At 39.1% G+C, this 26,113-nt stretch overlaps 1 long non-coding RNA gene across 1 annotated transcript; it reads right to left on the reverse strand.

The window, feature by feature from the left end:
* Positions 1-1,973: 1,973 nt before the first annotated feature.
* LOC115899891 lies at positions 1,974-3,333 on the reverse strand. Its single transcript, XR_004059475.1, has 3 exons — positions 3,257-3,333; positions 2,739-2,807; positions 1,974-2,236 (listed from the first exon to the last, which is right to left on the reverse strand). It is a non-coding gene; the product is annotated as an uncharacterized LOC115899891 (long non-coding RNA).
* Between the last annotated feature and the right edge of the window lie 22,780 nt (positions 3,334-26,113).

The following is a 26,113-nucleotide window of genomic DNA, read 5'->3' on the forward strand; positions in this document are numbered from 1 at the left end:
CTCATTCATCAGTTTTCCTCCTTCCCTGGCAACTATCTCTGTCATTAGCATGACAATTCAAGCTACAAACTCCTGTTCATTTCTTCCCTTTCCCTGACCCCATTCTAAATCTCGTTTTGCTCTCATCTGCATCTCTGCTATCTGGTCAAGAGATAGCACCCAGTATGTAGTAAGGGGTCATTAATTTTTGTGTATTATCTTCACTTGCTTCCATTGTTCTTCCTCTTCCCTTTACAACTGAAAGTTGGCTGTATATGTTTCTCAGTATCACAAAATTGAAGATTAATATCATTAAAAAAATGTTGAGAAACTGTAATATGTTATCCACTATGCTAAAGATACAACTCTAACAGCTCCTTCCCAGGCAGCTTATGTATGTTCTAATGAGTGAAATTCAGATAAAAAAGCAAATACAATAACTTAAATTCATAATAAAAGTATGTAAGGAAACAAACAAGAAGCTAAGACAAACAAATTTTAGGGTGATCGCAGAAGTACTTTTAGAAATAAAATTTCAGCTGAGACATGAGGCACGAGAAAGAGTTTGTCCATTTAAAGAGGGAGGAAAGAGCATTCCAGAAAGAAATAACATATGTGAGAGTCCTGAGGTGAGAGGTAGTATGGGTCTCTTCTAGAAATTGCATGACCACTGTTGTGGCTGGAGCTTGGCGAGTGTGGAGAAAGTGGTTTTGAGATGTAAGTCAGAGAGAAGAGGAGAGACAGAATCGTGCATTTGGAATAGGAATCCATGGAAGATTTCAGGGAGAGACTTATATGATCCAATTTCTATTATAATAAGTTCATCCTGGCAGGCAAGTGAAGAATGAGACAGGTAAGAGAGGAAGCAAAGGATACAAGTGAGGAAAATGCTGTTGTTGCCTCGGACGGAGATGACAGGCTGTAGTAAGGGAGTTGCAGTAGAGGTGAGCAGAGAACACAGACTTTAGATACATTCATATTATAAATTGAGGAGACTGGATGGCAGGAGTGAAGCAAATGAAAAACAGAATGTTCCCTATGTTTCCAACTTGAATTGAGTGGGAAATAGTACCAGTTACTGAGGAGAGAAAGATAGAGGAAGGGGAAGGGCAGTTTGGGGGACTTTTTTAGAAGTCCGTGAGACATCTGAGGCAAGGTATCAATGAGGCAATAAAAGGGAAATTCTAGAGTTCAAAGAAATGATCTAAGCTGGAGATATAAATGCGGGACTCATCAGTATACAGATGGTTTATGCGTTGATGGGAAATGATCAAGTCATATAACATTTCAGCCTAAAGAGAAGTTTCCATTGGCTTCATGACATGAAGATCTCTGATGACATTGACAAAGGGGGTTTCAGTGGGACTGGGACAGGGGTTGGTGCCTGATGGCTTGGAGAGTGCATGGGAGATGAAGTAGAGAAAGCATCAGGAGACAGTTTTTTTCTCCCCAAAATTTGGCTGTGATGTGGAGAAATGTGTCACTGGATGGCAATGGATATGGGAATGTGTGTGTGTGTGCTTATGTGTGGGTGTGTGTGCTACATATTCTTTTTAAAAATGAGTGATACATGTACCAAGACAGATTAGGGAAAGTTAATGATGGGGGAAATGGAAGAAGCCAAGTTTTTGAGGGATGTGTGCAAATGCCCTTTAACAGAAGTGGGGATACTTCCCCCATTGCAATGGGAGAAAGAGGATGAGTACATGTGTTATTAAGTTAGTAGTTTCAGGGTTGGCAGATGTGAGTGTTCAGATGCGATGTCTTCTTTTTCCTTAGAGTATAAGCAAGGTCATGAGCTGTGAGTGACTGTCAAATTGGGCTATGATAAATTTGACGAGAGTGAGCGAGATATATTGTGTAGTGAAGGGCAATGTGAGTCTACTAAAGATACGTGGTTGGTTTTTGTTTGCCTGGTTTTTTTGTTTGTTTTTGGCAGTACTGACCAGTTAACTACCTTTGTGGTTTTTTCCATTAACATTTGGCTTCTTGGGTATAGGCACAGAAAGGTGGAATGTAGGATTTATTCAGAAGTAGGATGTGGCAGATGACTACAAAGTTATCAGAGGACATGGTGAGACGTTTGGAAGAATCCTAGAGGTAGAGGCTCCTGGAGTCTTGGTTTTCCCAGGCCTGAAGTTGGCAGCAGAGTCCTAGCCTTGGCACCAGAGATTTTCTAGGGTCAGGAGGAAGGACTTGCATTTTCCTAGCTTCTCTTATGTTTTCAGACCTTTGTTCTGCAGCTTTCCTGGCAGTTCTGAAACTGTTTAAATTAGAATTCCTTTACTCATACAGAACTTCATCTGTATGCCTCCCAAACTTCCCATCCATTCTCTGAGGACTGCAGCGCTTTTCCTGCAGTCTGCCACTTCTCTCCAGCCCCTGTCATTACCCTGGTTGACTTCAATGTCCTTTTTGATGACCTATTTAACAACTGAATCTCTCAGTTCCTTAAAATTATTTCATCTAAGAACTTTCTGGATTTTTTTTTACATTAATGAATTAATTTAATTTAATACCTGGAGACTTGTCACATATAAAATGACTCAATCTTTGAAATCATGAATTTTGAAATCCTTTTTCTGCTTTCTTTTTCTTTTTGCAACCCATTCTTTAGCTTCATTGGACATCTGTTCTTGTGAGTCCTTGCTGTTCCTTTAGATTCTTTCTTTCTTCCCATCTGGATTTGTGAAAAATCACCCACCCAACACGCTCACCAATGTTCTTAGTTCCAATAACCTGGTGATTTCCAGTGGCACCTTTCTCATCCTGCACTCAGGAAAAACCTGCCATTCGTTGGCTGGTTTGTTATGCTTTCTTGCTCAGGGCTACAGAACGTGTTAGAGGAAAATCATGTAACAGTGGTAATTGCTTGAATTTCAGACGTGGTTTCCACACTCAGCTGGCTCCATGATGCTGCCCTCCTCTCCATTGTCTCTGTCCCTCTGCTTGTTCCTCTCTTGTTATCTCTTGGCTAGACCATTACAACAGTCTCTTCTCTATTCTCCTTTAGAGTTTCTATTTCTGATGTTACGTTATTTTCTTTTTCTGGAGATTCTTTTCCAAATTGCAGATTAGATCACTCATTTCCCTGCTTAAAAACTCCTGAGAGCCGACTAAGATTTAGACTATTAGGTAGAAGCTCTTTAGGGTTTCATTCAGGAATCGGGGGCCTTCATGATTTGCATCTAACCTACTTGTCTAGTCTGATCTCTCCTCATTTCTAATCCCCGCATTCCCCACTCCCACACACTACACCAGACCATTCTGTATTCACCCTCACACCGTTCCTCCTGCCTGGAGCAAAAGCTTCTTTCTTCTCCTCGTCTGTGGAACTCTTGTTTTAAGCTCTCAATCAAATGCCGTCTCACCTGGGGAGTCATCTGCACTTCTCAGTGTGAGACAAAGTAGCATAGGTAAGAAGGCATATTTGCTCGTTTATGCTTGCTGGCATGATTTCACAAAGGCTCTAACTCTGTGACCACATGCAGTTCTCTGGAGAGATGCTTTGTAGAGCAAACAGGATAGAGGACACAGTGCCCCACATCTCTTGCCTGAGTTACTATATTTCTTAAAAGATAAATGACCCTAGTTCTTGCCTTTTCCTACACATAAGATAATATCTGGCAAGGTTAGTGATTATGCCTCTATAATCTATAATGATATACTCTTACACCCAAATGTATATATCTATAACCAGATATACTCTTATACCCTTGATGTGATTCCTCTTTACTATAACTTCTGAACAAGTTTGATGTGATTCTACACATACTAAACCTTCGTTATCTATATAGCCCACTGCTAAAATAGAACCTCTGATAGAACCTCTCTAAAAGGCTGCTTCTGGGCTATAGGCCTCAGTCTATAGTCCCTTGCAGGACTTTTAAATAAAATTAACTTTAAATCTTTAAAAGCTTGATTTTTTAGCCATGCATGGTGGCCCATACCTGTAATTGCAGCACTTTGGGAGACTGAGGTGAGAGAATCACTTGAGGCCAGGAGTTTGAGACCAGCCTGGACAATATTGCAAGACCCCACCTCTACAAAAAAAAAAAAAAAAAAAAAGAGGAAAAATAGTCTCATTTTTTTCCCTTTAGTTGATATCAGGTGAAAGAGTCACTCCTTCCTTTGTGTGCCCATGCATTTCACTTGCCACTAGAATTGCGCTTATTGCATTTGTTAGGTTTGTTTATGTATGTACCTGTTTTGTCTGCTCTGCTGCTTAACTCTGAGCTTAAAAACTTCTTGTCATCTCTCTATTCCTCAGAGTTTATCAACATGGTTGGTATATGGTAGTTACTCGATACATAGTTTTAGACTGAGTGATGAATGTATGTATAATACTTTGGGGGCCAATACAGAAAGTAGTAGAACTTAAGGACATAGTTCTGATTTCAAAAGACTAACATAGCAGAGACTCTATATCTACCCCTAAAACACGTAAGACTCTAAGACAGACTAGGATGCAGTGAAAGTAATGGTACAGAGAGTGGGTCCAGGAGGAACTCAGAGGGAGGGAAATTGTCTCTCTCTGCTTGGGCTGCCATAACAAAACACCATAGACTGAGGTAGCTTAAACAACAGACAGACATTTCCCACAGCTCTGGAGTCTGGAAGTCTGGGATAAGGGTGCCAGCGTTGTTGATTTCTGGTAATGGCTCTCTTCCAGGCTTAAAGACTTCTGCCTTCTATCTGTGTCTTTAATGGCAGAGAGGGGGTAAGCTCTCTGGTTTCTCTTCTTAGAAGGGCATAATTCCATCAGGAGGGCACCACCCTGTTGACCTCATCTAAATCTAATTATCTCTCAAGGGCCTCATCTCCATATTCCATGACATTGGGGGTTAGAGCTTTAACAAATAAATTTGGGGGGTGGGACCAGAAGACACAATTCAGTCCATAACAGAAGGTGAGTTTTGGGCACTGCTGATTTAGATTTGGAAACAAAGACTTGTTCATTCGGTGCCCTTCATTCCTGGACAGATCCCTTGAAAGACATCTCCCATGCTATCTCATTTCCTGGGATTATGTGAAACAAGATAATAGCTTCTGTGGACATTCCCAGAGGAATAATTTCACAAAGGGGAGCTTGTATCTCACTTCGCAAAGAAATGCTCCTTCTCTTGTTATTTTTAGGTTGGAATTTGAGCTGCAACATCCAAATATGTAGCAAGAATAAACATACAAACTGTATCTTAATGTATCTTGGATTTTGGATTTTCTTCTTTTTGCAATTTAGCAGTTTCCCTCTCTCTGCTTGGGGAGAAAGTAGGGCTGCTGCCAATAGCTGAGCAAAATGTAGAGAAATGTCACCCATACACACAGCTGTCTCTATTGCTTACTCTCAAATACAGAACTGGGGCTGACCTTACAAGAGAAAGGAGTTTGTATTCTGTGGCTCAAAGGTTACTGAGTAAACTCCTCCTCCTTTTTCTTGTCCATCTGTATCCACTGTTCACTTAATTTTTTTCAAACACTTCCTTGGGCCATTCCCATGTTAAATCTTTCCTTTCTGATGATAACAATGCTTATTCTTTCACTTTTTTTCTGTTGATAAAAGTAACAATGATAATTTATAGAAAATTTGGAAAATATAGAAAAGCATGAAGAGGCCAGGCGCGGTGGCTCACGCCTGTAATCCCAGTACTTTGGGAGGCCGAGGCAGGCAGATCATGAGATTAGGAGATTGAGACCATCCTGGCCAACATGAGGAAACCCCATCTCTACTAAAAATACAAATATTAGCTGGGAATGGTGGCACGTGCCTGTAGTCCCAGCTACTTGGAAGGCTGAGGCAGGAGAATCACTTGAACCTGGGAGGCAGAGGTTGCAGTGAGCCAAGGTCGCGCCACTGCACTCCAGCCTGTCAACAGAGCGAGACTCTGTCTCAAAAACAACAACAACAACAACAACAAGCATAAAGAAAAATAAAAATCACTCACCATTTCATCATCCAGAAATAATGGGTGTTACCATTGGGTGTATTCCTTGTGGTCTTACATATCTGTGTGTATATATGTATGATTTTCTTCTGAAAATAAAAGGGTGTGGGCTCAAACTATATACACTTCTGTGTATTCTGCTTTTAGTCTCCTTTAATGCTTTCCCCAATGCCTTTGGAGAAAGGACTACTGTGGTCCAGCACTCAAAACCCTCATAACCATCTCCAGCTGCTTTACTGTCTTTATCCAAACTCTTTCACAGATGGATGGGTTGACTTACTTGACCCTCCCTGCCTCTGCTCTATTACTGCTCATCTAGAATTCCCTTCCTGTTCTCTCCATGTCCCAGAGTCCTGCCATATTTCTAAGCCTAGCCAAACCCCACCTTCTATGTGAAGTTTCCTTGGAAACAAATCTGTAAGTGATTTTCTTTTCTTCCAAATTCTTCCAGACTGCTCCCTCTGCCTGGTGCTTTCACCCAGATGGCTCAGTCTTTACATTTTTAAGGTGTTTGCTTTTCCAAAATAACTTCCTGAGACTTCGCAACTGTATTTTTATCCAAACACCTCTATCCCTCTGTTCTGCTTATTTTCCTTCAAAGCAGTTATCTTTATCTGATAGTTAATGTGTTTTGACTTTTAATTTTTTGATTGATTGATGGTCTTTCTCTTGCCACAAAACTGTAAGCTCCTTGAAAACAGAGCTTTTTTCTTCTTTGCTGCTGTATCCCTAGACACTAGAATAGTGCCACATAGTAGGTGCTCCACAAGTGTTTAAGAGAAAGAAGACTGGGGTGAGACGGTATCTCATTGTGGCTTTGATTTGCATTTCTCTAATGATCAGTGGTGTTGGGCTTTTTCTGATATGTTTGTTGGTCATATGTATGTCTTCTTTTGAGAGGTGTCTGTTCATGTCCTTTGCCTACTTTTTAATGGGGTTGTTTCTTTTCTTCTTGTAAATTTAAGTTCTTTGTAGATGCTAGATGACCTTTGTCAGATGGATATATTTCAAAATTTTTCTCCCATTGTGTAGATTTTCTGTTCACTCTGATGATAGTTTCTTTTGCTATGCAGAAGTTCTTTAGTTTAATTAGATCCCATTTGTCAAATTTTGCTATTGCTTTTGGCATCTTCATCATGAAATCTTTGCCCATGCCTATGTCCTGAATGGTGTTGCCTAGATTTTCTTCTAGGGTTTTTATAGTTTTGGGTTTTACATTTAAGTCTTTATCCCATCTTGAGATGATTTTTGTATGTAGTGTAAGGAAGGGATCTGCTTTCATTTTTCTGCATATGGCTAGCCAGTTCTCCCAGCACCATTTATTAAATAGGGAATCTTTTCCTCATTACTTGTTTCTGTCAGGTTTATTGAAGATCAGATAATTGTAGGTGTGTGGTCTGGTTTCTGGGTTCTTTATTCTGCTTCATTGGTCTATGTGTCTATTTTTGTACTAGTACCAAACTGTTTTGGTTACTGAAGCCTTGTAGTATAGTTTGAAGTCAGATAATGTGATGCCTCCAGCTTTTTTTTTTTTTTTTTTTTCTGCATAATGTCTTGGCTATTTGGGCTCTTTTTTGGTTCCATATGAATTTTAAAATAGTTTTTTCTAATTACATGAAGAATGTCAGTGGTAGTTTAATGAAAATAGCGTTGAATGTATAAACTGCTTTGGGGAGTACGACCATTTTCTTTGTGTTGATTCTTCTTATCCATGAGCATGCTGGCAAGGTTGTGGAGAAAAAGGAATGCTTTTACACTGTTGGTGGGAGTGTAAATTAGCTCAACTGTTGTAGAAAACAATGTGGTCCTTGAAGACCTAGAGGCAGAAATACAATTTGACGCAGAAATCCCATTACTGAGTGTATACCAAAAGGAATATACATCATTCTATTATAAAGACACATGTACACATACAGCACTATTCACAGTAGTAGGTTGGAACCAACCTAAATGTCCATCAATGCTAGACTGGATAAAGAAAATGTGGTACATATATATACATCATGGAATACCATGCAGCCGTGAAAAAGAATGAGATCATGTCCTTTGCGGGGATGGAGTTGGAAGTCATTATCCTCAGCAAACTAACACAGGAAGAGAAAACCAAATACTGCATGTTCTGACTTATAAGTGGAGCTGAATGATGGGAACACACGGGCACTTGGGGGGAATACCACACACTGGGGCATGTCAGAGAGTAGGGGTTTGGAAAAGGAAGAACAACAAGAAGGATAGCCCATGGTTATCCTTAAGGATAGCCCATAGTCATGGGCTTAATACCTAGGTGATGGGATGATCTGTGCAGCAAACCACCATGGCACATGTTAAACTATAATAAACCTGTAAATCCTGCACATGTATCCCTGAACTTAAAATATAAGTTGGAAAAAAAGAGAAAGAAGAAAGAAATTAGTGCTTGTCATTTGGAACTTAGTATAAATCACGTGGTATTTTTCATGAATGTACACATTACCTCCCATCAAGAACATGTGTACATATTATCTATTATCAAGAATGTAAACCTCTAAGGTATGGCCCATTTATATCTTCTATGTATCTCTTGTCCTTTAAGTTCTTTGTATAGTGTCTTGCATGTAGAGGGAATTACAGAATGTAAGCTCCATGAGAAGCTTCAATTTTGTCAGGAAATTTTGTTTTAATAAGTATCTTTATTTTTATAATTTGCTTATATGTGCCAAAGAGCATTCAGGAAAGAGGAACTAGAATGGAAAAGACTGGTTCTCTACAGGGGTGAGATAGAAAGAGGTGCAGAGCAGGGGAAGAGCAGTTGGGTTGACGAGGGAATGAAACCTCTGTGATTATGTATTTTTGGATAGCTTTGACTTACAGCCATAGTAATGTTTCATATACCTAAAAATAAACAACAATGAAAACCAACCAGGATGTGAGGGGAGCCCAAACTGGAATGCAAATACTAGCAAGACTATTGAAAATGAACAACATAACCACAATGAGGTGGTGCAAAAGAAAAAAAAACTAAACCCTAGTAACTGTGGAAGACGTATGTTGATTGGATACGGAGACTAAAGCAAGAAACAAAAAAACAAACTATGTGAATGCTGTAATCTTGTTAGCAAAAGTAAGTAGGTTCCTTTTCAAAAAGTTATGAACCAGCAATCCTGAAACTTCTTTATACCTATATTAGAATTGACTAAATAAGTAAACAGATTATAGATGATGAAAATTAGGTTTTACTTTGTTAGAAAATAAGAAGTTATCAATAAGAAAAAGAGAAGTCTAAAATAAATTCTGTGGTGTTTGATTAAAATTAGATATCAGTACAAACTAATGATATTTACTATACACACACAGATGAAAATATAAATATAAATATAAATATATGTGGATGGGTGGGTGATATGTTTTGGCTCTGTGTCCCCACCCAAATCTCATCTCCAATTATAATCACCATGTGTTGAGGGAGGGACCTGGTCGGAGGAGATTGAACCATGGGAGTGGTTCACCCATGTTGTTCTCATGATAGTGAGGGAGTTCTCACCAGATCTGATGGGTTCAAAAGGGCAGTTTCCCCTGCATGCTCTCTCCTGACACCATGTAATACGTACCCTCTTTCCCCTTTACCTTCCACCATGATTGTAAGTTTCCTGAGGCCTCTCCAGCAATGCAGAACTGTGAGTCAATTAAACCTCTTTCGTTTATGAATTACCCAGTCCCAGGTAGTATCTTTATAGCAGTGTGAGAATGGACTAATACAGAGAATTGGTACCTGCAGAGTGGAGTATTGCTATAAAGTTACTACCTAAAAATATGGAAGTGACTTTGGAACTGGGTAACAGGCAGAGGTTGGAACAGTGTGGAGGACTCAGAAGAAGATAGAGAGATATGGGCAAGTTTGGAACTACTGAAGACTTGTTGAATGGTTTTAAGCAAAATGCTGATAGTGATATGGACAATGAAGTCCAGGCTGAGGTGGTCTCAGATGGAGATGAGGAAATTATTGGAAACTGGAGTAAAGATCATTCATGCTATGCTTTAGCAACTGGTGGCACTTTGCCCCTACCCTAGAGATCTGTGGAACTTTGAACTTGAGAGAGATAATTTAGGGTATCTGGCAGAAGAAGTTTCTAAGCAGCAAAGCATTCAAGATGTGACCTGGTTTATTCTGAAAGTGTTCGGTTAAATATGTTCACAAAGAGAGTGTTTGAAATTGGAACTTATGTTTGAAAGGGAAGCAAAGCATAAAATTTCAGAAAATTTGCAGCCTGAGCATGTGATAGAAAAAAAAAAAAATTTCGGGAGGAGAAATTTGCATAAGTAATGAGGAGCTGAATGTTAATAGTCAAGACAATGGAGAAAATGTCTCCAGGGCATATCAGAGACCTGTCATCACAGGTTCAGAGGCTTAGGAGGGAAAAATGACTTTGTGGGCTGGGCCCAGGGCCCAGGGCCCTACTGCTCTGTGAAGCCTCAGGACTTGGTGCCCTGCATCCCAGTCACTCCAGCTCCAGCTGTGGCTAAAAAAGGGCCAGTGTACGGCTCAAGTTGTTGCTTCAGAGGGTGCAAGCCACAGACCTTGGCAGCTTCCATGTGGTGTTGGGCCTGGGGTGTAGAGAACATAAGAGTTGAGTTTTGGGAGCCTCAGCCTAAATTTCAGAGGATGTATGGAAATGCCCAGATGTCCAAGAAGATCTCTGCTGCAGGGGTGGAGCTCTCATGGAGAACCTCTATCAGCACAATGTGGAGGGGAAATGTGGAGTTGGGGACCTCATGCAGAGTCCCCACTGGGGCTCTCCCTAGTAAAGCTGTGAGAAAAGGCCACTGTCCTCCAGACCCCAGAATAGTAGATCCACTGACAGCTTGCCCTCCTCGCCTGGAAAAGCCACAGCCACTCAATGCCATACCATGAAAGCAGCTGCATGGGGTGTACCCTACAGAGCCACAGGGGTGGAGTTGCCCAAGGCCATGGGAGCCCACCCTTGCATCAGCATGCCTTGGATGTGAGACATAAAATCAAAGGAGATTTTGGAAGTTTAAGATTTAATGACTGCCAGGCTGGGTTTTGAGCTTGCATAGGCCCTATGGCCTCTTTGTTTTGGCCATTTTTTTTTTTTCCATTTGAAATGGGAACATTTATCCAATGCCTGTACCCGCTTTGTATCTTGGAAGTAACTAACTTGTTTTTGATTTTATGAGTTCATAGGCAGAAGGGACTTTCTTTGCCTCAGATGAGACTTTGGAGTTGGACTGTTCAGTTAATGTTGGAATGAGTTGAGACTTTGGTAGAGTGTTGGGAAGGCATGATTGGTTTTGAAATGTAAAAAGGACATAATATTTAGGAGAGCCCAGGGGCAAAATAATGTGGTTTGGCTCTGTGTGTCCACCCAAATCTCATCTCCCATTATAATCCCCATGTGTTGAGAGAGGGACCTGGCGGGAGGAGATTGAATTATGTGAGCAGTTCCCCCATGATGTTCTCATGATAATGAGGAAATTCTCACAATATCTGATGATTTTAAAAGTGGCAGTTTCCCCTGTGCACTCTCTCTCTCTTTCCTGCTGCCATGTAAGATGTGCCTTGCTTCTCCTTCACCTTCCGCCATGATTGTAAGTTTCCTGAGGCCTCTCCAGTCATGCAGAACTGTGAGTCAATTAAACCCCTTTTGTTTATGAATTGCCCAGTCTCAGATGGTATCTTTATAGCAGTATGAGAACAGGCTAATACAGTGGGCTAGAATATATATATTCATATCCTAGCTCTATCTACCGAGACAACCAAGAAACTCTAATGTTTAGCTGCTAAATATTGGTTTCTAAACACAAATCTTTAATAAAAGGAGCCATGGTGATAGGATTCTGGGAAGACAGTGCTGTAGGAAGCATCAGGAATCTGTCTCCCCACCTAGACAGCAGTTTCATTGACAGAATCTGGATGATGTAACTATTTTGGAACTCTGAAACCTATTGAAGGGTTGCAACTTCCTGGGGAAAGCTTGAATAGTAGGGAAATGGTAGTTAATTTCAGCCCTTAGCATAATGGCAGCTACCCATCCCCACATATTCCTGAAGCAGCTTGCACACTGTTCGCAGAAGTCAGAGTGGGCAAAAAAGACCCTGTCCTCTCAGAAGGAGAAGAGAGAGAACAGGGAAAAGAGAATATTTGAAGAAATAATGACTGAAAACTTCTCAAGTTTGATGAAAAACACAAATATAAACATCCAAGAATTTCAATAAATACCAAGAAAGATTAACTTAAAGAGACCTACACTGAGACAGATTATAATCAAACTATCGAAAGACAAAGACAAAAAGGGAGTCTTGCAAACAGCAAGAGAGAACTGACTTGTTACATAAAAGAGATTCACAATATTATTAGCAGACTTCTCATCAGAAACTTTGGAGGCCAGAAGCCAGTATGCTGATATACTTAAAGTGCTAAAAGAATATAACTAACTGCCAATCTAGAACCCTATATCCAGCAAAATTGTTTTTCCAAAGTGAGGGAGAAGGTAAGACATTCCCAGATAAATCAAAGCTGAGAGATTTTGTTACCACTAGATCTGCCCTGCAGGAAATGATTAAGAGACTTATGCAGGGTGAAATGAAAGGACACTAGAAAGTAAGTTGAAGATGTATGAAGAAATAAAGATATCAATAAATAAAGCTAAATACATGTACAATTATAAAAGCTAGTATTATTGTAATAATAGTTTTTAACTCCACTCTTTACTTTATATGTGATTTAAGAAACTAATCTGTTTAAAAATTATCCTAAAAGATGTTATTATTGTAACTCTGATTTGTAACTCCACATCATTTTTTTTCCACATAATTTAAGAAACTAACACATTTAGAAAATTAGTTTTTATTTTGGAGCACAGAAGGTATAAAGATGTAATTTTGTGACATCAGCAACTGAAAGAGGTGGGACTGGAGCTGTAAAGGAGTGGTGTTTTCATACATTATTAAAATTAAGCTGGTATACATTCAAATTAGAGTGTTATAACTTTAAGAAGTTAAATGTAATCCCCATGGTAACCACAAAGAAAATTGCTATAAAACATACATAAAAGGAAATGAGAAAGGAATGTAAACAGTTTACTACAAAAAAATCAGCTAAACACAAAAGAAGACAGTAATGCAGGAAATGAGGTACAAAAAAATCTATAAGCCATATAAAAAGCAAATAGCAAAATGACAGAAATCTCTCCTTATCCATAATTGCTTTAAATGTAAATGGATGAAACTCTGTCTTAGTCCATTCCTGCTGCTATACCAAAATGTCACATACTGGTGACATTTTTGGTTTATAAATAATAGAAATTTATTTTTCAATATTCTAGAGACTGGGAAGTCCAAGATCAAGGCACCAGAAGATTCAGTGCCTGGTGGGGAGTTGCACCTTCTTGCTCCATCCTCATATGGCAGAAGGGGCAAAAAGAATGAACTCTCGCTGGCGCAGTGGCTCAAGCCCGTAATCCCAGCACTTTGGGAGGCTGAGACGGGCGGATCACGAGGTCAGGAGATCGAGACCATCCTGGCTAACACGGTGAAACCCCGTCTCTACTAAAAAAAATACAAAAAACTAGCCGGGCGAGGTGGCGGGCGCCTGTAGTCCCAGCTACTCGGGAGGCTGAGGCAGGAGAATGGCGTGAACCTGGGAGGCGGAACTTGTGGTGAGCTGAGATCTGGCCACTGCACTCCAGCCTGGGCGAAAAAGCGAGACTCCATCTCAAAAAAAAAACACAAAACAAAAAAAAAGAATGAACTCTCTTTCTCAAGCCCTTTTATAAAGGTACTAATTCCATCCATGAGGGTGGAGCCCTTATGACCTAATCACACCCTAAAGGATCTACCTGTTAATATGATTGCACTGAGGACTAAGTTTCAACATGAATCTTGGAGGGATACAAATTTCCAAACCATAGCACTCTTCAATTAAAAGACAGAAATGAGAAGAATGGATAAAAATACATGATCCAACTATATGCTTTCTACATGAGACTCACTTTAGATGCAAAGATACAAATAATTGAGAGTGAAAGATTAAAAAAAAACATATTCCATGCGAACAGTAACCAAAAAAATTAGTCCTGGCACTCTGAGAGGCTGAGGCAGACAGATTGCTTAACCTGAGGAGTTTGAGACCAGCCAAGGCAACATGGTGAAACCCTGTCTCTACCAAAAAACAAAACAAAATAAAACAAAAATTAGCTAGGCATAGTGACATGTGCCTGTAGTCTCAGCTACTCAGGAGGCTGAGATGAGAGGATGACTTGATCCTGGAGGCAGATGTTGCAGTGAGCTGAGATTGTACCACCACACTACAGTCTGGGTGACAGAGCCACACACTGTCTCAAAAACATTTTTTTACAAGAGGCAAAGAAAGACATTATGTCTTAATAACAGGCTCTATACATCAAGAAGATGCAACAATTATGAACGTTTATGTACTTCGTGATAGATCAGTCAAGAGTATGAAGCAAAAACTGAAAAAAATTGAAGGGAGAAATAGACAGTTCTGCAATAATAGTTGGAGATTTCAATACCCACTCTCAATGATGGATAGAACAATGAGACAGAAGATCATTAAGGAAATAGATAATTTAAACAACATGATAAATCAACTAGATTTAACAGACATATGTAGGACACTCTACCCAACAGCAACAGCATACACATTCTTCTCAAGTGCACATGGGACATTTTCCAGGATAAACCACACATTAGGCCACACATTAAGTCTTGGATATCATAAAAATTATCTGCTCTGACCACAACAGGATGAAGTTAGAAATCAATAATAGAAGTATAAGTGGAAAATTCATAAATTTATGAAAATTAATCAACACACTCTTAGATAATAAATGGATCAAAGAAGAAATTAGAAGATAAATTAGAAAATACTTAAAGATGAATGAAAATGAAATCACAATATACCAAAACTTACAGGATGCAGTGAAAACAGTGCTGATGGGAAAATTTATAGCTGTAAATACTTACATTATAAAAACAAGACAGACATCAAATCAACAACCTATCTTTACGACCTAAGGAACTAGAATAAAAGAACAAACTACCCAAAGCTAGCAGAAGAAAGGAAATCATGGAAATTAAAGCAGAGATAAAAATAAAACAGGAAAAACAATAGAGAAGATTCATAAGCCTAAAAGTTGATTCTTTGAAAAGATCAGCAAAATTGACAAACCTTTAACTGGATGGAATAAGAAAACAAAAGAGAAGACTCCATTTACAAAAATCAGAAATGAAAGCGGACACATTACTACTTATTCTACAGAAATAAAAAGGATTATAAGAGGGCATTATGTACAAATGTATGCCAACAAGTTGGATAACATAGATGAAGTGGACAAATTGTCAGAAATACAAAACCTATGAAGACGAAATTATGAAGAAATAGAAAATATAAATAGAAATATAAATGTAAGGGGATTGAATCAGTAATCAAATCGTTGCCAACAAAGAAAAGCCCTATATCTGATAGCTTCACTAGTGAATTCTACAAAACGTTTAAAGAATGTCAGTCCTTCTCAAACTTCTCCAAAAATTTGAAGAGGAGGGAGACTTTCCAACTCATTCTATGAGGCCAGCATTACCCTGGTACCAAAGCCAGCCAAAAACACTACAAAACAAAACTATAAACCAATATGTTTTATGAGCATTGATGTAAAAATCCTCAACAAAATAGTAGCAAAGTGAATTCAGCAACATATTAAAAGGATTATATACCATGACCAAATAGGATTAATTTGTAGAATGCAAGGATAGTTCGATAGACAAACATTGATCAATATAGTACACCATATTAACAGATTAGAAGTGAAAAAAGCCATGACTATCTTAATTGATGCAGAAAAATCATTTGACAAAATTCAAGACGCGTTTAAGATAAAAACACTCAACAAACTAGAAGTAGAAGGAAACTAAGTCAATATGATAAAAACCATGTATGAAAGACTCATAGCAAACATCAACTTCTATGGTGACAGACTGAAAGCTTTTCTTCTACGATCAGGAACAGGTATGCCCACTTTTACGACTTCTAGAATAGTACTGGAAGTTCTATTTAGAGCAAACAGGCAAGAAAAAGAAATTAAAAAATCCAACTAGGGAAGGAAAAAGTACAATTATCTCTGTTTGCAGGTGATAAAGAGTTCACAAAAAGAAATATTAGAGATAATAAATGAATTTGGAAAAGTAGCAGGATTTAAAGTCAACATCTAAAACTCAGTTGCATTTCTATAGAGTAACAGTGAACAATCTGAAATGAAAATTATGAAAACAGCTCAACTTACAATAGCATCAACAAACAAGATACTTAGTAATTAACCAAGCAGGGAAAGGATAGTATAATGAAAACTATAAAATATTGCTGAACAAATTTAAAGAAAACATAAATAAATGGAAAAACACTCTCCTATTCACAGATTGGAAGATTTAATTATGTTAAGATTTCAATACTATTCAAAGCAATCCATCTACAGATTTAATGCAATTCCTATCAAAATGCAAAAGACTTTTTTTTTTTGAGAAATAGAAAAACCCATCCTAAAGTTTATATGGAATCCCAAGGGACCCTGAATAGCAAAACTGATCTTAAAAAAGAAGAACAAAGTTGAAGCAATCACGCTTTCTGATTTCAAAACTTACTATAAAGCTACAATGATCAAAACAGTGTGGTACTAACATAAAGCCAAACATATAGACATGAAACAGAATAGAAAGCACAGAAATAAATCCTTGTGTATTTGACCATATGATTTTTGACAAGGATGCCTGCATCATTCAATGGGAAAAGGATCGTCTTTTCAACAAATGGTGCTGGAAAAACTGGATATCCACATGCAAAAGAATGAACTTGGCCCCTAACACCATATAAAAAGAGCAATTAAAAATGGATCAAACACCTAAATATAAGACATAAAATTATAAAACTCTCAGAAAAAATATAGGACAAAATCTTCATGACATTGAATTTAGCAATATTTTTTTGAATACGATACCAAAGGCATAGGCTAAAACAACAACAAAATAGACAAATTGAATTTCATGAAAATTAAAAAGTTTTGTGCACTGAAAGTCAGTATCAACAGACTAGAAAGGCAACCCACAGATTAGGAGAAAATATTTTCAAATTATATTTCTTTTTTTTTTTTTCAGATGGAGTTTCACTCTTGTTGCCCAGGCTAGAGTGCAATAGTGTGATCTTGGCTCACCCCAACCTCTGCCTCCTGGGTTTAAGTGATTCTCCTGCCTCAGCCTCCCAAGTAGTTGTGATTACAGGCATGTGCCACCATGCCTGGCTAATTTTTTCTATTTTTAGTAGAGATGGGGTTTCTCCATGTTGGTCAGGCTGGTCTTGAACTCTGACCTCAGGTGATCTGCCCACCTTGGCCTTCCAAAGTGCTGGGATTACAGGCATAAGCAACCACACCCAGCCTCAAATTATATTTCTGATAAGGGATTGATATGGTTTGGCTGTGTCCCCACCCATATAACATCTTGAATTGTAACTTTCACAATTCCCGTGTGTCATGGGAGGGACCCAGGGGGAGATGATTGAATTATGGGGGTGGGTCTTTCCTGTGCTGTTCTTGTGATAGTGAATGGGTCTCAAGAGATTCAATGGTTTTAAAAATGGGAGCTGCCCTGCACAAGCTCTCTTTCTGCCTGCTGCCACCCATGTAACATGTGACTTGCTCCTCCTCATTGTTTTCTGCCAGGATGTGAGGCCATGTGGAGCTGTAAGTCCACTAAAGCTCTTTCTTTTGTAAATTGCCCAGTCTTGGGTATGTCTTTATTAGCAGCATGAAAATGGCCTAATACAAGGATTAATCACCAGAATATATAGAGAACTCCTAAAACTCAACTACAATGACAAAAGCAACCTGATTTAAAAGTGAACAAAGTACTTAAATAGACATTTTTCTGAAGAAGGTAAAAAAAAAAAAAAAAAGTCCAATAAGCCCATGAAAAGATACTCAACTTTTTGAGTAACTCAAAAAATACTCAAGATACTAACTAATCATTAAGGAAATGCAAATCAAAACTACAATGAGATACCACCTTACAGTCATTAGGTTGGTTGCTATCAATAAAACAGAAAAAATAAGTGTTGGTGAGGATGTGGAGAAATTGGAATCCTTCTGTACTATTGGTGTGAATATAAAATGGTACAACCATTGTGGAAAACAGTATGGAGCTTCCTCAGAAAGGTAAAAATAGAATTATTGTGTGATCTAGCAATTCCACTACTGGGTATATACCCAAAGGAATTGAAATCAATATGCCAAAGAGATATCTGCATGCCCAAGTTTATTGCAGTATTATTCACAATAGTGAAGACACAAAAATAACCTAAGTGTCCATCAATGGATGAATGGATTTAAAAAATGTGGCATTTGTACACAATGGAACACTATTTAGCCTTAAGAAAATAGGAAGTTCTGTCATTTGTGACAAAATGGATGAACCTAGAGGACATTATGTTAGTGAAATAAGGTAGGCACAGAGACCAAATATTGTATGATCTCACTTATATATGGAATCTGAAAAAGTCAAACTTGCAGAAGTAGAGAATAGAATGGTAGGTACCAGAGGCTGGGAGAGTGGGGACGGGAGATGGAAAGGGAAAGGAGAGGACATGGGTCAATGACTACAATGTTACAGTTAGGAGGAATAAGATCTGATGCTCTACTGCACAGCAAGGTGACTGTACTTCATAATAATGTCTATTTGAAAATAGCTAAAAGAGAGGATTGTAAATGTTCTCACAAAGAAAGAATAAATACTTGAGGTGATGAATGTGCTAATTACCCAGATTTGATCCTTGTATACATGTATCAAAATGTTTGTATATCTATATCACATGTATACATGTATCAAAATATAACATTTTACTCCATGAATATATACAATTATTATCTCTCAATTGAAAATAAAACTTGAAAACTGGGCTCCTTAAAGAAGTGATTCATTCCAGGGCTGGTGCAAGGAAAATATAAGATGAGGCTGGAACATCTTGTGGTGCCAGAAAATAAGGAAATGCTCACACCCAAAAAGAGCAGTGTGGGATGGAGGGGTGCTTGTTGAAAGAACATGGGAACCAACCTAAAGGAACCTGTAATGACCAAAGTTGAAATAATTTTAGCAACAAAATGAATAATAACAGTGTTAAGCCTTAATCTGTAGAATTAAGTAAATACCTTTTTAAAAATAGCCATGAGTTCACGGGTCATTATTTCTAATGAACTGAATAAAAGAATCAAAAAAGCACATCTCTTTCCTCTCCCCACTTTGACTCACCATCTTCTGCCTTTATGTTTTCTTCATCTGTGTATCTCCATGGAGCCTGACCTCACATTATTCACATAGTAGGTGCTCAATAATTATTTATTACTGAACAAGAAGGGGATTTCCAAACTTGGACTTGCAGAGGAAATAGTGAGGAAGTTTATCTACTTAAAAATCTCACTTCAGGCATTTTTCACATGTCCTTTTTAATTTTCTGGCTAGAGGCTCTTCCTTTTTCAAGCAGAAGGAGTGGCCTCTTTACACAAATTCTGGAGGTCAAGTTTTTCGATAGATTTTACCTGGAGTAAGACTAGCAAGGGTAAGCCTTGGAATATCAATGAACTGTCCGTGGATGATCAATATTAGGGGCTGCTTCATTTTAAGGGGTTGAAGTTTTCTCTGAAGCTACTGTTAGAAACCAGGCTTGCAAAATGCTGTACTGTCTCACTTAAAAATCTCACCATTAATTTGAAAATGAAGCGTGACGCATTGGTTTACATTCCTTTGCCCTTCCGTGGAGTATCTCACTGCAGTATCTTCCACCCTTCACCAGGCCTCTTAACTCAACTGAGCTGTGGGTGATCAGAGCCACTTTATCTCTGCAAACCACACAGGCCATGATATAGAAACTCTTAAAACAGTGTCTTCCAAAGTCACTGATTTCCTAGGACTATTTTTTCATGTTTCCCTCATCAGATAGGGGTGAATACTCCAGGAGTACTGGGGAGACTTCTATGAACACCATTCAAATACCCGACCTCAGTTGGACTCCTTTCTGAAAGGCACATGTGAAGGCAACATCTGGAGATCTCTGTTATGTGAAATTCAACATTTTGAAATGAGACAAGCCGAAGATCCTTCAGGGCTTCCTTGTTGGTGAAGGCCATTAGCTATTGACTGGCCAGAGTACTTTAGTTTTCTTGTTTCAGGTGGTATGAGTTTTATAAATGTGACTTTGAAAAAATTTTTACACAACTGCAAGTGAAAATACATTTTCCTTTATAAAATAGCCCAAAGCTTTCAAACAGTGATAAATCATCTGAGAGCCTTAGCAGGTTTGAAAAGCAACATTTATTGGCTAACACCGTAGTTTCTTTTCCCACCCAGATTTCCTCTCAAAGAAAATTTATAAGCATGTCTGTCTGACTGAAATATCTCCCATAACAAAACTGGATTGAAAATGTAGTCAATTCATAGTTTTTGCCTTCATAATAACTACATTAAAGTGACCAGATAGTTGATCTCATTGATTGTGAAGAAATCTTTTAAGTTGGCTGAGAAGAAAAAACTCAGAAACAATTAAGCTGGAAACCCTCAGAGTCAGTGATTGCATAAAAACATGACGTGTGTTCTTTATAGACCAACTTTCTGCCTTTATTGATGCATCTAATCTGGAAAGTTATTTCTTTTCCCTGAGAAGGGTAATTGCTTTAATGAGAACAAAATGTATTATTTCTCTGAAAGTTTTTGTATTCTTTCGCGTCCAGATTCTGGATCACAAAAAATAGTAAGTTTCTAACTTTCCTTTCAAAATTAAAAAAATGTATTCACTCTTGATTGGGAAAAAGTGCAAAAGCAATCCCTAATTTCTTCTGATTCTAGCCTAAGCATAGCATAAATCAATTTGGGGTATTTAAAATCACTGAGTTGCACTCTGCAGAAGTCTTCAGATATTTTTCTAACCATTTATCTTTTGCACATGTAGAGATTGAATCTCTGCTCCTGGCACTAGGAATATTTCTGGAGATTTAGGAATCAAAGGACAGATCCCTTAGATATTACTTTTCCAGGGAAATGAGGGGAAAATTTTTATTACTGAATAAACAACAACAAAAAAAGGTTTTAATATCACAGTTCTTAAGCTAGGTTTAGTAGAGTCTGACTTCTGTTTTGTTGTTCAGCTATTCACTGCTTTCGAGGCCCATTTCTTTCTCTTCTCTTCTTGACTCACATTTGGACAAGCCAGTAAGAAAGTTCATGAGCTCCTTCCCTTGGCACCAGTAGGAAGTTAAACTATGCAAGTCCTCCCTTGTGAGAGGCAACCTTCATGCTGGCCCCATTCTCCAATAATAATACAAATCAAAGCTACTCATCCTTCCCTCTAGCCAAGCCATTTCAGAGCAACTTGAGTGCTTGCCCTGCTCTCCCCAGAAAACCACTTATGAGAATAGTCAACCTTTCTCAGACCCTCTTGGAGCGTGTGTTATATCACCAGTCTCAACATCTGAACCAATTTTGGGTGGAAGATTGATCCTGCTGTCTAAGGGCAACCACAAAATTATTGGTGCTGTGAGTAGGTGGTCTAGGCCACAACATCTGGACCACTACCACCTGGGGGTCTTCTCCTGCTTTTGGCTTGCTAACTGACTCTGCTGCCTGCTGGAGAGCTTGCACTTTTAGCTGTTGCTTGCTGGCTGGCATGAGCTTTGAGCTGTGTAACATTATGCTACATTTGCCAACTCCTACCAAGGCTCTGTCACGGATTTCACTGACCTAAGTTGGAAATTTTGATAATTGTCATTTAGGGACAGAAGTATGAGGTGAGCACCTTCCTTAAGGTGGCTCTGGGTCATGCCTTGTGGCTCAGACCTCTGCATGGAGTCTTGGATTGAATTGTGTGCCTGAATTTCAGCATAAGCAGTGACCAACACTAGATTTGGGAATGACTCTTTGCCTATGATCATTGGTTGCATGGTCTCAAGCAGGCATTGGCCCTTATTTTACAGACTGCTCAAGAGAATGACTACACATTCTCTAATCTATGGGCTCAACAGGTGATCACTGACATGAGGAAGAGTTGTCACTACGTGGAGTGCTGGGGTCCACTCTCCAAAAAGCTGGTGGTTTATGAGGACTCTACAAAATACTGGTTTTGCTGTTGCTACCTATGTCTCTGTCATTTAAAAAGGTCATAATTCTGAGGGTTTTAAGGGAACACACCCTTGGCACAGACTCTCATGAAAAGTAGCTCCAAATGCTTCACTCTGTGCCTTTGAGAGGCCCGAAAACCCCATTGCCCTATTGAACAACTATGAAATTGTAAAATGGACTGGCAAAGACTGGGTTTAATTAAGTGTTGCAACTTGTCAATTAATTCAAACCCAACTTAAGGTTAGAGTCCCTAAACCAAGGAAAGCAATAATTGCCAAGAAGAAGGCCCATAACTCTGATGACACTAATTTGGGACTCTCGGAGGAAGATATTTATAAACGTGAGTAGGGTAGGAAGGACCCTCCCTCTCTTGCAAAGTATATCCAGTAACCATTCGAATAAAACAGAACAAAAACTTTGATAAAAGGGAAGGAAACAAAAACTAAAATAGATAAAAAGGATGCCAATAGGTTTTTGTACCTCTACAATATGGTTTTAAATTAATCTTAACATCTGCTGACATGTGCCAATTGACAAACTTTCATGGCCTTAATTGATTCCAGGGTTCAAATTACAGTTATACCTGGAAATTGCATTAAACAAGGCACCCTGTATACCTGCAGGTGTGGTACAGACTTTAAAGAGAAGGCATAAAGCAAAGGTAAACGGGTATGCCTCACCTTAACCACTGAAACTATTACTTTGCTTCATTTGCCTATTGTCTTAAAATATCCCTTAGTGAGCATCTGGGCATGAATGATTTGATGCATTGAGTAATAAACTGAAATAAAAATAAGTCTTTGGTACTAACAATTGGATTAACAAAATGGAACCCTACATATCTACCCTTGTTGTCTCCTCTCTCAGTTAAAATAGTTAATATGACCCATGTGTTCAAACAAGAACTACAGGAATAAAGACCCGTCATACAAGACCTACTGAAGGAAGGAGACATCATTCCTACTTTCTTCTTCTTTAACAGCCCAACTTGACCAGTGCTCAAAACCGATGAAAATTGAGTGTTACCCAGTAGTAGGTAACATTGGATAAAATGAATGTTACTCATAGCGTTAACCACAGCCTTAATGCTATGATATCATGATTAAGACTCCCAGACCTAATATTATTAAAATTACTTGACTCCATCCAATCAGCAACTGAAAAACATTTCACTATTGTAGATTTGGCTGATACGGTTCTATTTAGTGCCTATTTGAACAGCCTCTTCACCACAGATTGTCTTCACTTTTGAAGGCACACAATACGCCCTTACCTGGTTACTCATAGGGCATATCAACAGACCTCCATTGTGCACAATCACCGTTGGCAAGAGTTCAACCCTATTCAATTTCTCCAGGCATGCAGGTATGACATCATACTGATGACATTCTCCTCCAAGGAGAATCATTTAGCACACTCATACCAGACCTACAAATACTCACAAAGGAACTCTCATAAAAAGGGATGGGCAAAATTTGGACAGCTCAGTAAAATTCCAACTAATTATTGGTCACTCCTGACATGCTCCATGTTCCATCCCTAACACTGTTAAGAAGCAACTCTTGCTGGGTATGGTGCTGTGTGTCTGTTGTCTCAGGAGCTGAAGCAGGAGGGTCACTTGAGGCCAGGATTGGAGGCTGCAGTGCTTTATGATGGCACACCTGTGAAGAGTCACCACACTCCAGCCTGGGCACATAGTGAGATCCCATCTTTAAAAATAATATTGAATTAATTAAAATTAAACAAAGAGGAAATTCTTGTCCCTCCTAGGATTTTCAATGTGAAAACAGGCCCAACAATTTTTAGGTCTTCGGGGGTTTTAAAGGCAGTATATTTCTCATTTACAAATTCTGCTTAAGCCTTGTTATATTGTTACTTATAAGTCAGCCCATTTTGACTGGGATCCCCTGCAATAAAAGGCTCTAAAATCTATCCAAATTGCAGTACATTCACTAGTGCCCCCCAGAGATTCCTTCCCTGTAGATATTTTGGTAAGCTTCTTTCAAGGCTCCTGGAGTCTCTGGACAACCATGAAGGCCATAGGTTGTTCATGGGTGCAAGAAACTGCCCTTTCAGACTACATAACACACTACTGGAATGACACCTCTTGGCCATGTACTAGGCCCTTCTGGAAATGGAGGCTCCCATGGTTCCTGTCACTCTCTGCAGCTAGCTGCCCATTATGTCTTGTGTCATGGAGGCTGTCATGGCCACAAAGCCCTTCTCATTGAAATAAAAATGAGATTTACAGATTAGAGTAAATTCTGGGTCTCCTGGCATATTCAACTTACAGGAGTAAATGACTTCCCCCATCTTCAGTTCCTTGATAGGTACAATGGCACAAAAGGAGGTCACTCCTATCCTGGACCCATTGGTTACCTGGGAAGCCCTTGGGACCAACAGGATAATCAGAAAGGGAGTTTGTGCACTTTTGAATGGTTGTTCCACTGGATGGTAGTTACAGTGATAGTAGTAGCAATGTTATCACTTACAGTGGAGCCTGTTGGCCACCTGTTGCTGTCCACCCCCTAACTGGGACCTCCCTGTTCAAGGACAAGACCCAAAGGTCAGCACAGTTGCCTGACTTCAGGAAATTACCCTAGTACTAGAGAAGTGGCCCCAACCCCCAGGCCACAGACTGGTAACCATAAGGAATCAGGCCGCACAGCAGGAGGTGAACAGCGGGTCAGTGAGTAAAGCTGAGCTCCGCCTCCTATCAGATCAGCAGTGGCATTAGATTCTCATAGGAACATGAACCATACTGTGAACTGCACATGTGAGAGATCTAAGTTGCGTGCTCCTTATGAGAATCTAATGCCTGATGATCTGTCACTGTCTCCCATTACCCCCACATGGGACCATCTAGTTGCAGGAAAACAAGCTCAGGGCTCCCACTGATTCTACATTATGGTAAGTTGTGTAATTATTTCATTATATATTACAATGTAATAATAATAGAGATAAAGTGCACAATAAATGTAATGTGCTTGAATCACCCCAAAACCACCCCCTCCCTCCATCTGTGGAAAAATTGTCTTCCATGAAACTGGTCCTTGGTGCCAAAAAGGTTGGAGACCACTGCACCAGAGGATACCCTGGCCAACAATCAGCTCTACCTGTGCAATTTTAGACTTTTAAACAATTGAGAATAATCTGGTTGTCCAATCTGACCAGCATCAACAACAATTCCATATCCAAGGCCCTCCCCTTTTGAGGTAAAAAAAAAAAAAACCTCTACAAGTTTCTTGTCTCACAGATACCCCAAATATAAGTTAAAGTTACACATGTGTCTGCATATATTAAAGCCAAAATACAAAGCCTCAACAGAACACTTTTTAGCCCCTTTAAGTTTCAAGACATGATTAATGGTTATGAAGTATACTAGGCTGAATTATGGTCTTCTACAAATGTACACATTCTAATTCCCAGAATCTGCAAATATGTTACCTGATAGAAGGGACTTTGTTGATGTGATTAATTTTCAAATGTTGAAATGGGAAGATTATCCTTAACTACCCATGGAACCAATATAATCAAAAGGGTCCTTATAAGAGGGAGGTGAGAAGTTCAGAGTTAGGGAAAGAGATGTGGAGATGGAAGAGGAGGTCAGAGTCAGGGAGAGATTTGCTGGGGCTGCAGTGCTGGCTTTGAAGGTGAAGGGAGGGGGCAAAGCCAGGGAACACAGGCAACCTCTAGAAGCTAGAAGAGGCAAGGAAACTGACTCTTACCTAGGGCCTCCAAAAGGAACCATCCCTGCTAATATCTTGATTTTAGCCCAGTGAGACTGATTTTGGACTTCTGATCTCCAGAACTATAAGGTTATACATTTGTGGAATTTTTAAAAGCCATTAAGTTTGTGGCAATTGGTTGTAGCAGCAGTGGGAAACTCATCCCCAAAGGCAGTCACTTCACTTCTAAAAATACACAGTGCTGGACTTTCCCTGACCTCTGGCCACAGGCTTCAGAGAACACCACAATGGCTTTCTTAAGCCAGTTCCAATGAAAATAAATGAGACGTGACACATTTC

The sequence above is a fragment of the Rhinopithecus roxellana genome, chromosome 10 (assembly GCF_007565055.1).
Source record: "Rhinopithecus roxellana isolate Shanxi Qingling chromosome 10, ASM756505v1, whole genome shotgun sequence".
Lineage (NCBI taxonomy): Eukaryota > Metazoa > Chordata > Mammalia > Primates > Cercopithecidae > Rhinopithecus > Rhinopithecus roxellana.